General features: G+C 37.4%; 1 pseudogene; it reads right to left on the bottom strand.

Moving 5' to 3' along the window:
- Positions 1-3,385: 3,385 nt before the first annotated feature.
- On the bottom strand, positions 3,386-4,029 carry LOC111896838 (AP2/ERF and B3 domain-containing transcription factor RAV1-like; annotated as a pseudogene).
- Positions 4,030-8,858: the final 4,829 nt, after the last annotated feature.

The following is an 8,858-nucleotide window of genomic DNA, read 5'->3' as shown; positions in this document are numbered from 1 at the left end:
CACCGATGTGGTGCTCAGAACCACCGAATTGATTCAGCAGGTGCGCGACAGGCTACGGGTCGCTCAGAGTCATTAGAAGACCTATGTTGACCGGCGTCGCTCGAAACTCGAGTTTCAAGTAGGAGAATTTTTTTGCTAAAAGTGTCGTCGTGGAAGGGTGGCATTAGATTTCGAAAGAAGGGAAAATTAAGGCCCCGGTTTATTGGCCTATTCAGGATTTCTACCTGGGTAGGCAAGGTAGCCTATCGTTTGGATCTACTGGTCAATCTTAGTTAGATCCACAACACCTTCCACGTGTCGCAGCTCCGGAAGTGTGTCACTGACAAGGCCGCAGTCCTCTCCTTAGATGATATTCAGGTTAATGAGAAACTGAATTACGTGGAGAAACCAATAGCAATTTTAGACTGGAAAACAAAAACCCTACGGAACAAGGAAGTGAAGCTAGTTAAGGTGCAACGGCAACACCGAAGAGGCTCTGAATGGACCTGGGAACTGGAGGATGAGATGAGGGAGCATTATCTGGACCTTTTCGTATCAGCAAACTTCAAGGACGAAGTTTAGTTCAAGTGGGGGAGATTTGTAACGCTTAGTCCAGGTATGAATTAATTCTAATTATTTTTAAATATTAGAAGGAACTCGACGAGTTGGGAGGCTCCAACTCGATGAGTAGAAAGCTTTCTAGCCGCGTACATTGAAGGACCTACTCGACGAGTTGGGGAGCCCGAACTCGACAAGTTGGCATTGGAAAGGAAAACCCTAATTTTTCGGGTATTGCATCCTATTTAAAGGACTTAACTCCTAGGGATGGCCTCCTTACCAGCCTCCTTGCCTAGAGAAAACCCTAGAATCGCCTTCCTCCTTGTTCATTGAGTTTTGTGAGTGTTTGAGTGATTGTTGAAGATCTTTGAAGGAGGTTTTGAAGAGAGAAGTATTAAGCTTGGAGAAGTGAACTTAGATCCAGAAACTCTACATCAAGGGCAACATCTTCAAGGTATAAAATCATAACCTTGACATGTAGCTTATTAGATCTAATCTTTTATAGTTTTGGGCTTGGTTTTGGGACTTTGGCTTGGATGTCCAAAGAAAAGAGGTTTCAAGAGGTTGAAAGTGTAGATTTGGCCTCTATAAGACCTCTAGAGGATTAAAGTTGCAAACTTTAATAGCCTCCATGTCCCATTCATGCAATATGTCGATATGAAGCCAAAAATGAACCTTAGAGGGTATTTCTAGCATGCATGGACGTAAAGTTGAAAAGTTTACATGATTAAACCACCTTAGGACGTTAGATCTGTAATATGGAACGTTGAAGCAAGGGTTAGAGGCTTAATGGGTCAAGACCCTCCTCAAAGGAGCTAGGGTTTGGGTCTAAAGCTTATTAGATGATCCTTAGGAGTAAAGTTGGAAAATTTACCCTTCTAGACATCTCTATGAAAGGGTATCTGAAGTTTGGAACCTTTGGATACGAGAACAAGGGCTTAATGCATTAAGTGACTTGACAAACTAAAGAACTCGACGAGTTAATAAGGGAACTCGGCGATTTGGATTGGAGTTACCTCGATTCTGTAGGAAAATAGAGGAACTCGATGAGTTATTGGAGAGCTCGATGACTTGGATCACAACATCGCAATTACGGCTTTGGAATGGACTCGACGGGTTACTGGGATAAATTAAACGAGTTAGGTCAACTCAGAGAGTTGACCTTGACCTAGACTTGACCTAGACTTTTACCTTTGACACGGGTTGACTTTTAAGGGGTTTGAAGGGTTGAGTTGTATCTAAGGAACTGTTTATGATTAGGGAGGTGGCGGAGCTGGTACTAGGAGTTTGGACCTACTCAGCTACAGTTCGCATTTGAGGTGAGTCTGGTCACCATACCAATGAGTTAAAGGCACCAAGGCCGGCCCATTACGTGTTATGTGGTATGCTAGTTGATAATGTGGTACGTGATATGCTAATTGTCTTGTGATACTATCATGGAAGATCTTGTGGGAGCCCGTGGCACTTGGATATCAGGCCATGTGGGGGTGCCCATGGCATTCTAGGTAAAGACCATGGGGGTGCCCATGGCACTTGGTTGTTAGACCATGTGGGGTGCCCATGGCATTCCAGGTAAATACCATGGGGGTACCCATGGCACTTGGTTATAAGCCATGTGGGGGAGCCCATGACATTCCAAGTAAGACCATGGGGGTGCCCATAGCACATAGGTGTAAGACCCTAGGGGGAGCCCACGACATCCATATATGTTTGTATGCATGGCTTATATGGTTGATATGGTTTATATGATTTTGCGGATTGTGTGGGGTATGTTATGGGGAGCTCACTAAGCGTTAGATTACAGTTTGTTGGTTGTTTCAGGTACTTCGGGGTCTAAGGGCAAGAGCCCGGCATGATGGCACGACATGCACTTTATGGCCTTTTATTGGGAACACTCTGATATTATGAATAAATTGTTTGATGTTAGGGATTTTGAAAACAAATGTGATTGGAATTTTATATTTTATGGATATGATTTCGTTACTTAAAAATGAAAGTTTTTATTGGAAATTTGGGTTGTTACAATTTAACATGAAACATTGACTTTCCATCATTTCTCCTCTCTTTGTTATCTTAAATTCATTTATAGCTCTTGTCTTCTCATCCATATCGCTGCAAACTCAAAAACTACCACATCGATTCCCTAAACTGCAATATAAAAATGAAAGATAAACAATGATTCAAAAAATAATAAAAAACCTGACCATGGTTTTGGTTCAAATTTTGTTTATTTTGATTCGACTTTTGCTTATTTTTAGGTTAATTTTTGGTTAATCCTTGGTTGATTTATGCTAATTTCGGTTGGATTTTTGCTAGTTTTGAAATTGGTTTGATTCTTGTTGATTTTTCTTGGTGGCATGCCTTGTGCAATGGTTAGTTGTTAGGATGGAATAAAATCATTAGAGTTGTGTCAGAATAGGAATCTAAGATAAAAGTGAGGGTTTATTTACATTGGAGAATAATTGGTTTGTGAGGAATTGGAATTGGATTACGTATAAACAAGGGCGTGACAATTAATAAACACAAAGAAACATAAATAATATAATGATAAAAATAAGAAAATAAGGCAAATATAAAAAAAGTCTAAAACGGTATTTTTCATATTTATTTAAGGGTAAATGTCACTATAGCCCATTCAACTATCGTCATTTATCCTATTTGGTCACTGAAGTTTTTTTTTTTGTCCAATAGGTCATTAAACTTACAACTTACAGGTCTATTAAGTCATTTTCATTAGTTTTTAACAGATCTTCTGTTAACTAGTAATTATAATATACAAGAATGGTCCCTATGATTTCAATTTCTTTCGTGGTTGGTCCTTTACTAGCATCGTTCGTCACTTGCGCCACTATCGTTCTTGAACATGTTGTAAAGTTGCTTGTTCTTGAATATTAGAGCTACCTGACCCGTTTTTTGTCTTCCAGTTGATGTAAAGTTTCTTGTCTGAACCCATGGATATCTGAAAGCTCACAATGTCACCATCTTTTAAGTTCTTTTCCTTCACAAATCGGCTCCAACCTTTGCTTAAAACGTAGCTCTGGCTACTATTCAAGTATGAGTAACGAAATCTCCATACATTCATCCCGATGTCTTCGAAATGTAAAAGAACTCCTTTGGAAGTGCTTCCACTTTGCAACGGTAAGTGCTTCTCTGCATGTTGCTTTGGTATCACTAACCGGTTTAGTTTTCCGACATCGTTGGGGGTGACTGTCTTCTCAAAAAGTTGTTCCTGGGCGTTGACCAAGTTTTCGCTGGGGGTGACTGTCCTCTCTTACTTTGTTCTAGCTCATCATTATATGTGTGTTTCCTCAACAAAGCGACAATATCAACTTTTCAATGAGAAATAAAGAAACTAGCTTCCAACCCCGCTTCATCGGTGTCAAGAACCATGCTGCCCCCACTGCCGATCAGTGGAAGCGTAGTCACCGGTGCTGCAACTGTTGAAGTTGTTTCTGTAGTTGTGTTTTGATTATCAGTGGAACTTCCTTCCATTGTAATTAGTGTTCTTGAAGGAGATAGAAGCTGGAAGAAGAATGAGGTTCTATATATAGAGAGAAATATGATGTATATGAAGTGGGTGTAAGAGAAAGGTTGAGTATAATAGGTAACGGGGTTGCCCGAGGTAAAGGGTGGTGGTTTCGGAATTGAACGGTGGTGACGTCGGTGATGAACTATGTTGGTTTAAGACCAACCACGAAAGAAACTGAAATCATAGGGACTATTCTTATAAATTATAATTACTACTTAACAGAAGATCTGTTAAAAACTAACGAAAATGACTTAATAGACATGCAAGTTGTAAGTTTAATGACCTATTGAGTAAAAAAAATACTTTAGCGACCAAATTGAATAAATGACGATAGTTGAATGGACTATAGTGACATTTACCCTTTATTTAACAGCTAATAACTAATATATTTATTAAAAGGGATCAACGATGCAAAATTTTGAAACTAATAAGGACCAACAGTATAATAGTTTCCCACTTTGTCCTGAAGTTGCTATCTTTTGGAAACCAGAGACCGTTTATTAATTCTTGTCATTGAAAAAATAAAGGTCTAGATTTAAGAAATTGTTTCTCGGTTGTATTTCTATGTGAAACCATGACAAACTTTTTAGAATATCATTCTCTCTCCCAACCTCCCTCCTTCATCCTTACAATAACATGATATGATTATTAATTAGGAGCAAATTATTATTATTATTATTATTATTATTATTAAACTTTAATTAGGTAAAAGTGGCCAAATATGTTATTATTTTGTGTGAATTCCCCCAACCTTAGTAGCCCTACGATCAGAACCAATGGTTGAAGAGTGAAATTTCACATACGAGATTTAATGTTCAAATCCTGACATGTCCACATATTGCTAGTGTTTTGCGATTGACCTCCCACATAGACTTTGATACGAGTTGTTTGGTTTCGCTCAAATTGTACAGTTTACTATTTTTTTAAACCTTTGTAACATAATTTGTGTACCTATTAAAATAAATATTGTTGTTTTGAGCAACTTAACTTATGAGTATGGTTCTAAAAGGCACGACATGACGTGATTCATGGTGTAGCCGTCTTGAAAATGTCGAAGACGGGTTTCTTAAGTGTGATGTCAAAATAACGTATCAAAGCACCTTATCACGTTATGGTGCAAGTTTTTTTAAGGCGTGAGCTTTTGTTTTTTGTTTGTTTTTTACTGACCGAGCATGAAATATTCGAGTTTTGTTAACTTTTGTATATTAAGTGTTGATATACAATTTTTAAAAACTTTGTATATTTGATATAATTCTATAGTTATTTGATTTTTTATTCAATGTATATAAAATTGTCATGTCTTGTAAAACATCATGGTTCGTCATGACTTGAGGTTTGATCTTAGCGCTATACTACACCTCATATGTTTTAGAACCTTCTATATTGTTTATGAGCGATTCAATATTACAAATACATTATTGCTCAAATGGACTTAGGAGGAAATCATTATTATTATTGAACTTATCATAAGACTGATCTTGTTAAACGTATCATCTTATATAAATATATTTTCTATATTTCCAGATATCTACCCTAATAAATGAAGATATTTTGTCACTTGTCATTTAATTAGACACTTGTCAATTTCTGAGAATTTTTAAATATATTCCAAATGTCATTTTGTTGTGTTTTCCATTTTCAATAAAATACCAACTCGTTATACTAATTATACTGAACATTGTCTAGATGTTCCTTCCAAGTTTAAGTTCCTAAATTGAAGGAGCTATCCACAATAATTTTAATGCTTTTTTATATACGATTGATTAGGCTCAAAGCAAGCATTGATTTCATGAATACATTCCAAATTCACAACTATTCCATTTATTCAAAATCGTCCCAGTGTATATATCTGGAATGTTATATGGATTTAAATATAGGATGCCATCAATCATGCAATTTCCTTCTTCTTTCAATGATAATAATTATTGACTTTCAGTTTCATGTATATATGACTTCGTATTGATTATTATACATTCATGTCAATAGTATAAGAGTCCATTAGCCCCTCTAATTGTAGGTTAATTTTTTTATATCCTTTCTCCAACTTTAACTCTTCAGTGCATCTCTATCATTTGCGGAATCATGTAATCCCTTTGTAATTCTTTTCTTTTTTATTAGGTTTTCTTAAAAATGTTAGTGTTAGTTGGAGTTGGAGAAAGGAGATAAAAAATTCCTTTGCATTTACTCTATTTCGTTCATATTCAGTTTGCATTTACTCTATTTCGGTTGTTTGAGTTGGGTTTTTATTCAAAATCTAGTTTTAAAAACATGATTTTTAGCAACGGAAGACTTGATCGTTTTTGAATAACATACACAAGCTAAACCCAGTTTTTTTGGTCAAAAATTACACAAGTATAAATCAACCAAATTGACTGAGAGGTTGTGATGTTCGAATTATGCAATAGAGAAAGATAAAGAGAATGACACGATTGTTTACAAGGAAAGCCCTTGATCCTTGCTAGGATCTCCGACACAAAACCTTGGGAGGTGATAAAGATCACTTGCCTTGATGATTTTATTAATATAAAATGATGATTACATAGAGTATTTCAGTAAGAACAAGTGAAAAAGTTTGTTGAGTAAGATAAGAGTAAGTAGAGTGTGTCGTGTGCGAGATACATGTGTCAATTTATATTCTAAACTAGCTAACAAGATGTCCGATATTCTTGGGATCCTCTATGACCAGCTTTGTGAACGTTCATTGACTTGGTATTTTGGGTCTTTAGCACGGTTGAGACGACTCTCTGTTGAGAATAAGTCTTCTTTTAACTATTTGTGCACATGTGTTAATTAAGAACAATATATAACTACTATAAATGTTAGTAAATAATAATAACGGTAATAGTCGGGATCCTGAGATAGTTGAGGATCCGGAATATCTGATGAGGTTTGAGGATCCTGAATGTTTTGAGGATCCTGCCCCTAACAATTGCCCCCAAGTTATTCCTGAAAATATTGGAGTTAATTTCAATAATATTAAAGGGATAACTTAAATTAAAAAGGTAAAGGAGAGAGAGAAAAGTAATTTTCAAAATTAACCCTTAAAGGTTAGGTAATTTTGAAATCCAACGGGTGGATAACTAGCCGTTAATGGTCAAATCAACCTCAAATCTTCAGTATAAATAGAGGTGACCAGTTCCACAATTCTCTTTACTCGTCTCGATTTTCTTTTCTTTCTTTGTGCTGCCGATGATTTTGATAAAGGTAACATCCTCTACACCTCATCTCCTTTCTACCAAATTTTCGATCATGGGTAAAAATATGACCCTTTCTGGCAAGAAGATCCTAGGTCTTTCTGAGGATGATTTCATCGATCAAGGAGTCTTGTCTTATGACGAGACGTGCTCCTTCAATGATGGTGATATCGAAGCATTGAAGGCTAGTGGTGTCCTCCCTCTTGAGGAAGTCTTCAGGCTTTATGACCCTTTGATCCAACCAGACTTCATATCCTCTTCTTGGGTGTGCTTTCCGGAGTATCTCGTCTCTGTTTTAGGCCTTAAATTCCCATTTTCTGGAATAGACTCGGATTTTTTCGAGATCACAGAACTTTCTTTCATCCAAGTGATGCCTATCATTTGGAGGATCCTATACTGGGTTGAGTGTCTGAATCAGACATAGGATCTTGGTATGGATCTGGCTGAATTGGCCCATGTCTATGATCTCTCAACTTTTTGCAATTCTCGCTTCATTTTCAAGATCAAGAGTGGAAAGCCTCCTCTTGTGGTAAAAACAAAACATAATGATGGGGCTTGGAAGGGGAAATACTTCTTTGTCAGGCGTGACTTTATTCCTGGCGGAGATCCCTTACCCAAAGATTGGGTTAAGAAGGGTAAGATTTCAATACTTTTCCTTATGATCCTAAAATCTTATTCTTATTTTGTTCTTTCTGTTACAAGTTTCAAGATCGGGGAGTTCATTGTTGTTGCTTAGGATACAGAGGATAAGATTGCTAATTTTCTTTCTATCTCGAAGGCAGGTAGATCTCTTAGACTTGATCAATCCAGTCTCTAAGAAGGATCTTCGAACACAACTTTTATGGCTATAGGTATATCTTTCTTTCCTTTTGATTTGAATTGTTGTCTTATGATCTTCGATCTCATCACAATCCTTGTTTCTTGTGTAGGTTCCAGGATTGTCCGCTCCAGTGCTCGGCTCGATTTGGCTAACCTTGAGAATGACATGACCAGTGGCTTGGTTAGGATCAAGCAGGAGAATCCCTTTTCTCTTCCTCCTTCAAAGAAAGCCCATCTTAACCTAGTTGTGAAGACTCCAGGATCCTGAAAGAGGAAGACTTTTGAGGCCACAGATTCCAGCCTAGAGAACCTCAGCATTGAGGATGCTCTTGGGAAGCTGACCTCATTTTCCTAGGATGTAAGTTTCATGTGTATAAGAATTTTTTATGTTAGTTTATCCTACATGTTTCTTCTTTTGCTGATGTTTGTGTTTCTTTCAGGTCTCCACTCATGTTTCTCAGTTCACCAATGATCTCAGGATCCATGTTGAGAAAGCTGAGTCTGCTCTAAAAGAGCAGGAGAAAATTTGTAAGACCACCAATGATGATCTTCTCCGGAGGGTGGAGTTGTTGAGCAAACAAAAGGCTAAAAAGGAGGATGAGCATTCTGCAGAGCTTGAGGAGGTGATTTTTGATGTGAAGGCAAGTGTTGCGTTGGCTATCCTGGAGGCTAAGATCAAGTTGGCAGAGGATTTTGAGCATTCAGTATCCTGGAATGTAGTAGGATGGTGCCAGGAACTAGCCAAACTAACTGGCAAGCCTGTCACCACTGCCGAGGAT

The sequence above is a fragment of the Lactuca sativa genome, chromosome 9 (genome assembly GCF_002870075.4).
Source record: "Lactuca sativa cultivar Salinas chromosome 9, Lsat_Salinas_v11, whole genome shotgun sequence".
NCBI classification, from domain to species: Eukaryota; Viridiplantae; Streptophyta; class Magnoliopsida; order Asterales; family Asteraceae; genus Lactuca; species Lactuca sativa.
Note: the sequence above shows the minus strand (reverse complement) of the source record. Positions and strands in the feature narration are given on the sequence as shown.